Below are 13,622 nucleotides of genomic sequence, written 5' to 3' on the forward strand. Positions count from 1 at the left end.
TTTGTTCTTTAGATAGATTTTCGTACTAAACTTATTACAACAAACTGGCGTTATATCTACATAGAAAACCATAAAATTGAAGAATATCTGTATAAAAAAATACTTTGAAATTCAAAAACACTTATATTTTCTAAGGTATCTTTTTCGAGCGCTTTCTATACCTAACAATTAAATGTCAAACGAATGAGGTGAACGAGTGAGGTGATCAACGGTTCCTACTTACAAACTGCTGCAAGCTTCATAGTCAAAACTTACTTACAGAAAATCTCAAAAAGTTAATAACACATAATCCATACTAATATTATAAATGCGAAAGTGTATCTCTCCGTCTGTCTGTCTACTAGCTTTTCACTGCCCAACCAATCAATACCAAATTTTGATAAAATGGTACAGAGTAAGCTTACATCCCGGGGAAGGACATAGGCTAATTTTTATCCCGGAAAATCAAAGAGTCCCCACGGGATTTTAAAATCTAAATCCACGCGAACGAATTCGTGGGCATCAGCTAGTATCTAATAAAAGGAAAAGCTGACTGACTGACTGATCTATCAACGCAAAGCTGAAATCAGACCACATCGGGCTGAAATTTGGCATGCAATTTGGATAGATATTATGACGTAGACATTCGCCATGAAAGCATTTTTGAGTAGTCAACCTTTAAAGAGGTAAAATAGGGGTTTGAAATTCTGCGTAGTCCACGTGGACAAGCTAGTTAATAAGCATATTAATAAAAAAATCGTTTAGGGAACTCTTAAATTACAACGTAGAGCTCTTTATCAAATGATTATGTTCCTAGAGCTTTTTTCGCGACTTCGCTCGCGAGTATTTTAGTTTTTCACTGTAATTTCTCAAAATCTCTTCTTGGTGGGTTTGCAACCTGCAAATCTCAATGTTCAGTATTTTTGGTTAGTTTCACTTTTTATGTTCTTAGATTGTCATTTCATTATTATTATCGTATCTCAAAAATTAACTAGGTACAGTCTAAAAATTTATAGGTATATTTTTTAAGAAGGTAGAAAAAAGGTTTTCATAAATTATATCTTAATTTTTCACTTAACTACCGCCAGGGGAGCTTCATAATATTGAGGAAGTTACCGAAAAAATATGATAGTAATTTTCTTGTTACCTGCGGGCTACTTGTTTAATTTTTCGAATGTATAAATAAGATATTTAACCAATAAATTTTTCAGTATTTTTGCCTACCACTGCACGTTAGTTTGAAAATATATAGCAAAGACATTATAGAGCACCAGATCGGCAAATCATTCTTATTTTAATTAAAAAGTGATGACAAATTCGGATTTGTGTGTGTGACAAGCAGGCACGATAGTGGCACTGAGCCACTGAGCCGAGCAACTGACTATACTTAGTCGAATTTTTGACTAAACAACATTTTGGAAGTTTCCAGCGCTACCAGATTTTTATAAAAAACTAGCTGCCCCGGCGAACTTCATATCGCCTTACAGTCGATTAAAATTTTTTAAATTTTTTCTCCGTAAGAACCATCCTCGTACTTCAAGGAATATTATAAAAAAAGAATTACCGAAATCCTCGAGATTTGCGATTCATTTTTATATATAGAGAAGATAAAAGTAAAAGCAGGTTAAGATTTTTGACAGAACACAATTATAATATCAAGAAATCGATCTATTGTATTGGTATATTATACATACCTACCTACTTACTTATTATATTGTTTTAGGAATATCTAGTGGGAGTAGTGGGTAATCTGCTCAAATTGTGTGTCACTGTCCGCTATTGAGCTCATAGTTTCGAGGTCAAGACTAAAACGAGTTTCTGGAAAGATTCCCGGCGCCACCATGTCTGGTTCCATGGAAATGATATTGTTAAGCTCTCTCTTTATATTCGTTGAAATTAGGATAATGTATGCTACTACTTTTTATAACAATTAGCTTGAAGAAAGTTGCTCCCTAAACGAGTAAGTTATTAGTTTAGTGGAAGGTACACGGCTCTTACGTATAAAATTGTATACTCTGTTTATATGCTTTCTAGTTTCTACTAATTTTATACGTGTAGAACTTTCTGAATCAATAAGGTAGATTTATGAGCAGTCACAGTAGGGCATCATCATCATGAGCCACCCATCGCCTATTGACTGTATAACATAGGTCTCCTCTCAGAGTAAGAAGGCTTTTGGCCATAGTCAACCATGCTGGTCAAGTGCAGATTGGCAGACATCGCATTTTTGAAAAATCCCGTGGGAATTCTCTGATTCGTTCGATCACGTTGATCCGTTGCGACGTGAAGGACAAACCAATAAACCAACAAACAAACACACTTTCGCATTTGAGTATAATATGGGAAAACCTTTCAACAAACAAGTAAAATGCATCAGCGACAGGACATAGTTTTACGCTGCAAACTTGCATTTTTCCTTAGAAATCCAAACGACACAGTATACGCAGTTAGTGTCCGTGACGAGTGTGAATGGATAGCGACGTATTTTTCTTCCGAAGTTCTTCTTTATAAAATATTCGTTTGGAATACTTTCAAAACTTTTAAAGTTCAAAGTTCATACTACACCACTTCTCTCGCACATTTATAAGGTTAAATGATACTTAGATAAAATTATCAATGATGCTCTTCATTGTTATAATTGGTGACGCATTGAAGTCAATGAAAAAAAAAGTTTTATTTCGTCAAGTAAGGGCTTCTAATATATAAAAGCTTATCTAGTAATAGTATTAGAACTGCGTACACCTAAATACTTACGTGTTTTTTCCCTTAATACGAGTAGGTACCTATGTACGTGAGTGATCAAAAGTGTGACTTTTTTACATAATTTTTTCATAAACAAAAGTTTATTAACACCGAGTGAAATTTAAAACTCCAACATGATTTTATCTGTTAGTGAAAAAGTTCACCTGCAGGAAAAAATGTAATATCAACAACCTCATATATCTGAATGAAAATATGAATTTTCACTTGCTAAAACAAATACATGACGTAGTAATCACCATTAAAATTTTCAGCACAGACTGTTTACAGCCACTCACGTCCGCGTCGCATCGCGCATACAAATAAATCGGGTACAAAATAGTCCCAGCAAAGCGGATATACTCGTACTACTCGCATGAAACAAACAGGCGAGGTTTATGCAAATTGAGCTCTTTTGTACTTTAGCGAACTTAAATATAGTGGGAATTAGGTACGTGTCAGATGTCTGACTGCTTTTCTATTAGTTATTTGAAACCGTTTTCCCTAACTCGTACCTACTCTCACTCATTTTATGTCACTGGGAAGTGGGAAGAACTAAGTAGGTACTACTAAATATTGTGTTCATATTATAACTATATTAACTAATTACGCAGCGCACGCCACAAAAGCTCTCAGATGGAACAATTTTTTCGGTTTAATTTACAATTAATATCAGCACATCCCAACTTCACGCAGTCTTCTGTCCTATGCTTAGAGTATTTTTGTAAAGCGCGAAACTAAAAACTCGCAAAGGAGGTCCTGAGTGAAGGCTTTTTATCCCGGAAAATTAAAAATTTCCGGCGGGAAATTTAAAAACCTAAATGCACGCGGACGAAGTCGCGGGCATCATCTAGTATCATATAATGTAAAGGTGTGTCTGTCTATCTGTCTGGCGGTCTGCTCCCGATTTTGACGTTTGGTACAGAGATAGCTTGCACCTCGGGGAAGGACTAGCTAAATCCCGGAAAACCAAAAAGTTCCCATGTGATTTAAAAAAAACCTAATTCCACGCGGATGAAGTCGCGGGCATCAGCTAGTATTGTAAAAAACTTAATTTTTAATAGAGTTTTTTATAGTAACACTAGATAAAGGTTATAAAGGTTGCCTAGTAGAGATTGCTGTGAGCAATAAGGCCGCCTTTGCATACAATTATTTTTTAGTTTTAATTTCTGTAATAGTTATGTAATATTTTTTGTGTGCAATAAAGTATTTCTATCTATCTATCTATCTATAAAATTAGTCCTCGTCACTTTGTCAGCGTGGAATTTGGTTTTTTGAAAATTCCCGTGGGAACATTTTTCCAGGATATAAATTTAGAGGCTTAGCTTTTAAATCTCTGGGCTCTCTGATTTTTCGGAACAAAAGTAGGTATTTTATATTATTTATTTTATTTTATTTATTATAGGAAAATCAACAGCGAAATAATACAATAAGTATCTTAAATGCTAATTACAGAAGTATGGCCAACTACAGATTTTCTCGAAAAATTAATGTAGTCTATGTATGTCCCTGGGATGCAAGCTAACTCTGTACCAAACGTCAAAATCGGTTAAACGGAACAACTAGCGGACAAAAAGATACATAATATACAGACAGATAGATAGAGAACACTTTCGCATTCAATAGTAGGTGGTAGTAGTAGGTGGACTACGCAAGATGTTCGAAAAAAAATTACCGCAACATCTACATCAACTTATGTAGGTATAGTCCGCGACAGGTTGAGATGGCGGGGGAAGGGGCGGGGGACGCCCCACTCACCCGCACGTCACCCGCGCTCGCCCGCTCCGGCTTGGCGCGGGGGCTGTGCGGGTCTACAAGACGTTCCCTCCACGATTGCTAAATTTCAACCTGTCGCGTACTATAGGTAAGTGCACCGATGACACAAGTGAACGATATTAACCCAGTTTACCAATTTATGTGAAAAAATACCTAATTCCAAAATTTGCGAAGCTTTTGAGTTAGGTTGTCCAACACCCATAGATACCTTCTTTTTCGAAACGCTTGTACACTTGAGTTTAGTAACAAACAAGCTCGGTGTGTGATTGGAATACAAATTCTCCGAAAATTCTTCGCTTTAAAAGAACTAACCAAGTGGACTCGACTTTTTCACAACGCAGTTTCATCACATGGAATTCGTTTAGCAAAAGAAGCTTTCTTTATTAAATTGAATAAACAAAACATAGTAAGATTTTCTTTAATAGATAATATTATACACATTTTATTGTTTAATTACTTTATGCCCAAGACTTCATCCACGTGGACTACACAAATTTTAAACCCCTATTAAGGGGGCTTAGGGGTTGAATTTTCAAAAATCATTTCTCAGAGGATGCCAAATTCTAGCCCGATCCGTCCCGCAGTTTGCTGCTGAGCGTTAATAGATCAGTCAGTCAGTCAATCAGTTCTTTTCCTTTTATATATTTAGAAAATGCTAATGACCATCTCTTGATTTTGTTTTGTACAAAAGTTTACTTATCTCAAGCGATATATTTTATATCAGTTTTAAATAAAGCATACTTAGTATCTATGATAAAAGCACTGTAAAAGATCTCTCGTGTATGTATAACATTTTTTTAAAGAAATACAAACTATCCCAAAAAATATATAAAAATTATAAGACTAAATAAATTAATGTAATATTTCGTACAAAACCCTAACAAAACCAACACGCAGTTTGTGACCGTGACGAGGGTTAGCAACCAGCGCTAACTTTCAAGCTTAAACTCCCCTAGCAACCGTATAAAATATTCATAAATTCTGAACGTCACTTCTTCCTACAGGTAACCAAAATAACGACTTTGCATAAATAATATAATTCATCTTATTTTTTATTATCTCTATCTCAGTTCGTTCCTTCATTCCTAAAAATCGTGGTCCTGGAAAGATCCCAGTCTCAAATGGATCAGCTGTTTCCATTTTCTTCTGTCGGTGACCATTTTCGCGATGGTAGTAGGTACTGGTACGAATTGGATTCCTTCAATTGGTGAGACCATCATGTTGGTTAAAGATAGGCTTCTTGTTAGTTATTTTTGAATATAGGTTTCTGTAGGTACCTATCTACACTCTACAGCTCTCCCTAAAATAAAGTTTGATGGAAGAAATTTTGTAGGTGTCTACGCTCATTGACATTATTGTTTTACCTCCCTATATGGAATTACGCAACGTCAACAAAATATTTTGTCCATTCCAAGATATGAGCAATTTAGCAAAAACGTAGCAATGACGTTATTGAATTAAGCCACTAGTAGAGTGTAATAAAAATTGACATTTCTAAAACGGCAATCCATTTTAAATCGTATAGGTGGCCTGTGAAATGGAGAAGTTACGGAAATAAAGCTGTATTTTCAAACATATCTGGTAGGATTGCATCGATTCGACGGCAATGGAAGCGTGGCGAGCTCGGCCCAGAGAAGCTATGCGAACAATTTTCCAAAAGCCCACAGAGTGAGACATTCTACTGTGATAAACATAAGGCACTTGTCTGGCCGCCGACTATTAGCGAGAAACGAGTTGAGCTAAAAACTAGTGAGTTGGCGAGCAATGAGATGCGAGTGTGTATAGTACGCGATATGGCTTTCGGGGTGGGGACGGCGCGCACGAGTGTGGATGTGCATTGACCGCCAAAAGAGCGTAGCTGAGCGACATTTTTTTCCTTGATAGCTCTTGTCGCTGCGATAACGATTAACTATTAATATATTTCTTGTCTCTTTCACCGAATCGTACATCGATGTACGTTTCTTGAGGGAGAAAATAAGTTAGTATACACAAATTATATACAAATAACATAAGAAAAAATACACAATACAAGGGTTACCATAGGTATATATAAGATGAAAATCGAAAGCAGAAAAACGAAAATAGAAAGGAAAGAGGAACAAAAGAGGAAAATCGTCGATAGCTAGCTTCCTCGTCGGCGGTGGGACAGCTGCCTGAAGGAGGCTAATAAAACCTTACACGGAGGTGACGAAACCAAATGCGGGAAGGTGGCAATAATGAATGCCGGCTGCGGCTTTATTGTTGTTAATATGACGTGCCGCTGGGAAAAGAAACTTCTCTGTTGACGCTAGATGCTTCGTAAATATGTTTTCTTTCCTATGAAAACAGTAATTTCTTAAAGTTCTGACTTCGTTTTAACTTAAAATTAACTTAATCCTGATTTTTCGTTAAATAGTGACTTAAATGTCAAATGAGATCTGTGATTGACTAATAATAATTGAACCATATTATAATCTGTTTTTCCACTACAGTCTAAGACATCATAATCACATTACCACTAGCTAAAATCGTAATCAAGGGCTAATTTATCAGCGAATAAAAAAAGCAGGCATGAGCGATCTTTATTATTGAAGTGAAAATGTATTTAGATGCGTTGGGCATTTTCTGATGGATATACATCTCAAGGTAGCGTCACCGACATGCTAATGTTAATAGTATATCTGTAGCTATAAGTATGACGTGTTGCAAGTATGATTCATCATCATCATTAACCGATAGATAGCCACTGCTGGACATCGGTCTCTTGTAGTGGCAAGGACTTCCACTTGCCATGGTCTTGCGCTGCTTGAATTCAGCGGCTCCTTACGACTCGTATGATGTCGTATGTCCTTAGCGTTGGATGATCCTCAGTAGGTGGACAGGCGTATGATATGCGCGTTCCATAGGTAATATTATTTAATAGTTTTAAGTTTTCAGTTCAGTTGGCAGACCACAATGACTGCCAATTTTTAACTGACAAAAGTTATGCTGCAAAATTTACAACAACATTCCGTTTTCCTATTCGTGAATACTGGTAAGTAATTAATATTCGTTACAACACTGGCGTATCATAGCTAGATGTTGGAGGAAGATTAACGTAAACGGAGAAATAAGTAGGTAAAAATAAACCGTTTAACGCAAAATGTTTTCATCACAAACATGTTTAGACGTCAGATTTATGTTTTCTGATCCATCTGCGTTGCCGTCTCGCATAATATTGCGGTCGGACTTGGAAAATAATAAAGGCGGGGAGAGATAAGGTTTTCGTCTGCTCCCAAAGAAACGTTGAAATTGACTTGGGACAATTTTATTTTTCATTTTCCACAGACAAAACATATACGTGAATACTCTTTGCCATTTCGTACATACATTTTCATCATTTTAAGATTACATTTGAGACGTTATTTTGAGGTTTGTTTTGAGACGTTGTTTGGAGATACAATAAGCAATGGTGAAGAGGCCGTGTTCGCGCCATAGACTTTTAAACGTTGACAATTAGTTTCGATCGACATTTGACATTGACAATTGACAAGTGACATTAAAGTTTGTGTAAATGAAAAATTCGTTATTCATGAGTCATTATAAGACATTCGTATTAGTAAAATCATCGTAAAAAACAGACAAATTTTGTGCAAATTAAGTAGTGTGTGATTCAAACCAGTGTTTCAAAAAACGATCATTTAAAACTAAATTCAGCACGGGTAATTATAGTGTGAACAGGCCGCTTGAAGGTATACCATTATATTATTAGTAAGTTACGTACTTTCTTGAGTTACTCAAAACGTCAATTGCTTCACTAACGTCTACCTACATAGCTATTCATTAAAAACTTGTCTGAAACTTCGTTTCAGTAGACTTTTTGAATGTCGTAGAAATCCTTTGTTATAAAAGTCCCTAAAAAGTATACATAAGTTTTTTTTTAACTTTTTTTTTAAATGAAAATATTACAATAAAACTTAATAAAGCTAGCCTTATCTAATTACTATATAAATCATGCCCGCGTGGAATAGTGCCAAGAATACTGGCTGCATTTCCGTATAAGTATCTTGTATTTCCCCATATACAATTTAAGCTTTGTTTAAGTTGCCCTTTAAAATTTGTTGTTCACACATTTCTAATACTGTTATTAAATTAATAAAAATTCTGAAAAAAAGGCCTATTTATTCCAGAGTGCATTTTGTAAACGTACTTGTAAACTGTAATTATTCTACCGATCTGCACTTGGCCAGCGTGGTGGACTATGGGCCTTATCTCTAAATCATTCTCATTCTGAGAGGTGACCCGTTACTCAGTAATGGGACAGCGTGGGTTGATGTTGTTGATGATGAATAATTTTATTATTTTTGAAAAAATATTGTGGTAAGTAAGTATGTCGGTAGGTAGATAGATATACCTATAATATTTAAGTTCAACTCTTCAAAATTTGAAGTTATTTTCAACAAAAGTAACATGAAATAATAATATTAGGTCCTACACCTAATATTGTCAGCCCTTTAACTATAATACAAGGAAAATACTATATTTTCTTTAAAGAATACGTCAGGAAAAAATGGAATATAAAAGTAATATAAGGCATTTCCATCAAATATAAGAAGGTAAGTCTCAATATTGTGTTATTATATTTTCTCAAAACCTCTTCTTTATTCCATCGAAGAAATACCGCTATCATTCCACGACAATATTGGGCCAGAGATTAAAACATCCATAACATACCGAAAGAAAACGAAATAATAAAAATAGGTTTCAGCGTAGCAAGTTTCTTCGGGCAGTGGAGCGGCAAGGAGAACCAATTTCTGAGCCGATGCGAACCGTTTTGTTGGAAATAGCTTTCTTAAATCTGCATTTTCTTGCTGATTTACCAACTTTCATATAGAACGGGAACTTTCATGATATATTCAGAGCGGATAGGAACTTTGGACGAGTCGACACATTTAAATTATTATTAAAGTTATCTGGCAACACTGGATTCCCAAATTGCTCAGCTAACTTTACAAAGTCAACATTTCAAGTGAGAAAACAATGTGAGCATTGGCGTTTGCTCATGATTGGGACATTAAAAAGCAATTAGGATTCTTTTCCCGAAATGAATATTTTTTGGCTTCGGCAACCCGTTAAAAGCTACGTAAAAAGAACAACTGGAAAAGCGTAGGTAACTAATAGCTACGTGACTTTAGCTTAGAAATCATAACCACAGAAGTTACACAAAAATATAGGGGGTATTTAAAACTAACATCTGTTAAATGACTGTAAAACCTAACAGTTGAAATCAACTCGACTTAAGAGTTGTTGATGTGTATGAAGAAAACTCCTACTATGAAACCCTGTGTAATGGGTAGGGGTCATGACCCTCAGCAATGAGGAGAATGAGCACAGTGAGAGAATAGCCCTCTTCTCAAATCAACCAACAGAACGTGACAAGAATTTCAACATAAAAACCTGGCTGCTAAGAATATTAGATTTGTAACACCAAATTATTCTTATTGATATTCAACAAGTAGATGCCGATTTTAATTTTTGTCTCTTTAGGGAAAGGAGTTGATTTAATACGATCGAAAATACTTATTCATTTATGTAAATCAGCGAATTTATTAATTGCTGGATTTCTAATTTAATTGACGCTTGAGGGTGAGGTTCTTTTTAAGCATTTTTACGTAGAGTTGGCTTTTAGTTATTTACACTTTTACACCATTGTGATTTCAACAGCTGATGTAGATTTTTTTAAGTAACATCCATAGGTAGGTACCTCCTAATATTAAAAAAGTGAAAGTGTATCTGTTTGTCTGCTGGCTGTTCGTACAGGGATAGCTTGCATCCCGGGGATGGATTTTCTTTGTCCCTGAAAATCAAACAGCCCCCACGAGATCCTTAAAACACCTAATTGAACGTGGATAATACCGCAGGTATCATCTTTTATCATTATCTATCTATAGCTCACATCCTGCAAACGAATATAGGATACTTTTTATCCTAGAAAATCAGAATTCTCATGAGATTTTTAAAAAACCTAAATCCTTGCGAACGAATTCTCAGGCATCATCTAGTAATAAAGCAATTAAAGTTCTGGTTTTAGTTTACTTAACACTTAAATACGAGTTAAGCTCAGGATATTTTATTCGGGTTTCATACCTGTGAAAGAATCAAATTTTTATATTTTTTTTATTAAAAGAATAATATAATATATTATTAAATTACAAAAAACAAAAATACCAAACTTATTCTAGAACATACCTCGGTCAGCATATTAGTCTGGCCATTCAACGAGGTAACGCTGCCAGCGTTCTGGGCACCCTGCCTCGTTGCGGTGGTTTAGATGATATTTTCGATTTGTAATTTTTATGTTCTAGAATAAGTTTGGTATTTTTGTTTTTTGTAATTTAATAATATATTATATTATTCTTTTAATAAAAAAATAAAATATTTTTTATAACCAAATTTTTATATGTATAAAACGATTTAAGACAAACCATAATATCACCAATCTATAGTAAATACTTTATTACATCTCTTGTGTTCGTCTTTTGTCTTCGTTACAATCGCACAAAGCGTCCTTTTACAAGAATTTATCTGCAAAAGCGATTCCAAACTTTAAATTTATTGCACAAACTCAGGTGCAGGTTAGATTCCCTAATTTATAGTAGGTTATAACCCTAATCTGTAAATGCTTAGTGTAGATAAATGAAACTAAACTATAATATTTTGTAATCTTATCTAGATAATAACATAATATCCATATCTTATTAAAAAGTCCAAACAATAAAGCTTTAACTCTTGAAGAAGAATTTTTTATCTTGGAAATAAAAAAAATACTATAAGTAGACAATTATTTATTAAAAACCTGAATACATACGAAGTCGTGATCAAAACAGGAAGTGTTTTATTATTATAACCTACTAGCGACCGATCGTGGCTTTGGTCCTGAGGAAATTTCAAAAAATTCGGCTCTATTGCTAGTCTACATTATTAAGTAAACCTCCGTATAAAACTGCAGTTTTTGCACGTTAATTAAGTTAATAATATTATTATCTCTAGAGCCCGAAATGTAGGTATATTATACTCGTAATAGAACGTCCCAAGAGATAGCAAGCCTAACATCTGCAATGCGACCATATTTCATTAACGTATAGCAACCTACGTCTAACATTATCTTAAAAAACTCTGATTATAGTAATAGTAAATTTGTAAACGATTTCAATATTTGAAATAACATAATGCTATAGGTATTACTTGTTCGTTTCGGGTTGTAATGGTGAAGGAAAACATCGTGAGGAAACCTGCATGCCTGAGAGTTCTCCATGTTCTCAAAGGTGTGTGAAGTCTGCCAATCGGCATTGGGCCAGCGTGGCAGATTATGGCCTTCCCTTCTCACTCTCTGAGAGGAGACCCGGCTTAGTAGTGGGCTGGTAATGGGTTGATCATGATGATATTACTAATTGTAGTACCTACCTATGAGTTTCAATTGGTAGACAATAATATAATATGGTTTGTAAAACTTTTAGGTACATCCACCAGCAAAAAATATTCTCGTCTGGTTTTATTTTACTAAGTAGGTACTTTTATTTTTAAAGCAAACTACCAACAATACATTAGACAATGTAGATCGTATTATAAATACTTAAATAAAAAAAAAACAAAAAAAAATGGCAGATATTTATGTGATTTAGGTACAGATGATTGTCGACTATCAAGTCATTTGAATATTTTCGAAACGCATAGATTCATTGGTAATTTTATTTATTGCTAAAGCTTTATAATCATTTTTAACCAAGACATACTTATTATTATTATTTAAGCCAGTAACGATAATCACCAATAAATAAAAAAACGGCAAATGCACCATAATTGTTACTGCAGAGAAACTGTGGCAAAGTAATGCGAAAGTTACGATTTTCAACGTTTCAAAGAATGTCCAATGAAAAGTTTTGTGACAAATTTTAACCAACATTCGACTTGCCATAAGTATAATTTAACTAGCTTATGCTCGCGACTTCGTCCGCGTGGACTACACAAATTTCAAACCCCTATTTCACCCCCTTAGGGGTTGAATTTTCAAAAATCCTTTCTTAGCGGATGTCTACGTCGTAATAGCTATCTGCATGCCAAATTTCAGCCCGATCCGTCCAGTATTTTGAGCTGTGCGTTGATAGATCAGTCAGTCAGTCAGTCAGTCAGTCAGTCAGTCAGTCAGTCAGTCACCTTTTCCTTTTATATATTTAGATTTCCAGTTTGTCCACGTAATATAAAAGTAGGTAGGTATATTTTTTCATTTCTTTATCTATACAAAGAACAACCAGCTTTATTCGCTATAATGCGCCATAATAGACATCTGTATGATACAAAGTCCGGCATTCGATCATGCTGGACGCCAGCCCTCTACTTCTACTCACCTCAAAGAGTTCTCACGAGATTTTAAAAAACCTAAATTCACGGACAAAGTAATTAGGTATAATTGTTGATATTTTGTTCTACTTTTCTCGCCATTTGTTCTTCTGTCTAATGTGCATGTGAGCTAGTATGGAGTGGCAGAACTTGTTGTGTGTCATAAGCATACGATCGCGTCTTTAGGAGGGTTGAGCCGCCATACTGGGAACTAAAGGATAATAATTCCCTTAGTGGGAACGCGTGATGGTTTTCTTGTTCGTTACTCGTTGCGTAATGAACCAATTTTCCATTATTTCGAGTTTCCCATTAGACCGAGTTAGCATAAATCCTATTAGCAGCAATTCGCTATCGTTTAGAGCTATAAACTGTCATCGGATTTATCTTGGTTTAGTTATTGAATTGTTTGAATTTATAGAGTACTAGCTGACCCGGCGAACTTCGTACCGCGTAACACGTCACTCATTTGTTTTGTATTAAAGTTCAAATCGACTTTTAAGTATTATTATACGAATCTTTTGTATGGGAATATAGAAAAGTGTTGTTTTTAGACCTTTTCAGGCAATTTTTTAAATTTTTCTCTCCGTAAGAACCATCCTCGTACTTCAAGGAATATTATAAAAAAAGAATTAGCGAAATCGGTTCAGCTGTTCTCGAGATTTGCGATCTCGAATCTCTGACTGACTGACTGACTGATCTATCAACGCACAGCTCAAACTACAATACGGATCAGGCTACAATTTGGCATGCAGATAGCTATTATGACGTAGGCA

The sequence above is a fragment of the Maniola hyperantus genome, chromosome 10, assembly GCF_902806685.2.
Source record: "Maniola hyperantus chromosome 10, iAphHyp1.2, whole genome shotgun sequence".
In the NCBI taxonomy this organism is placed as follows: Eukaryota; Metazoa; Arthropoda; class Insecta; order Lepidoptera; family Nymphalidae; genus Maniola; species Maniola hyperantus.